The 324-nt window shown below is 38.0% G+C and overlaps 1 long non-coding RNA gene across 1 annotated transcript; it reads left to right on the top strand.

Moving 5' to 3' along the window:
* LOC107734668 (uncharacterized) lies at positions 1–324 on the top strand. Its single transcript, XR_001639127.1, has 3 exons — positions 1–28; positions 119–200; positions 285–324. It is a non-coding gene; the product is annotated as an uncharacterized LOC107734668 (long non-coding RNA).

Genomic DNA, 324 nt, shown 5'->3' with positions numbered 1-324 from the left:
GGAGTTGGAACAAGCTAAAATAGATGTGGTAGGGTTATAGGTGTATATCTGAGCCCTTTCTTGGGTAAATAAAATGCTAATTAAAAAGCAAGTAACAAAAGATGTTTTCTCAATTTAGGGGGAATATAATTTTTCTCCGGAAATCTTGAGTGGAAAACTTGCTGAGGTGGTGTACAGAGATGCTGCACAAAAAATTAAAGGTCAGCTAAATTTCCACAGAACTGTTTTAACTCAACAGGTTGTATTAGCTGAGTGCTGTACATTTATCCGTCTTGTCTTATCAGGGGCTGAATTCATCTTGTCGCTGCTACAGATTGCTGCCAT

This window comes from Sinocyclocheilus rhinocerous, unplaced genomic scaffold (assembly GCF_001515625.1).
Source record: "Sinocyclocheilus rhinocerous isolate Xijiao unplaced genomic scaffold, SAMN03320098_v1.1 C34872001, whole genome shotgun sequence".
NCBI lineage: Eukaryota > Metazoa > Chordata > Actinopteri > Cypriniformes > Cyprinidae > Sinocyclocheilus > Sinocyclocheilus rhinocerous.
This window is presented reverse-complemented; position numbering and strand designations above follow the sequence as displayed.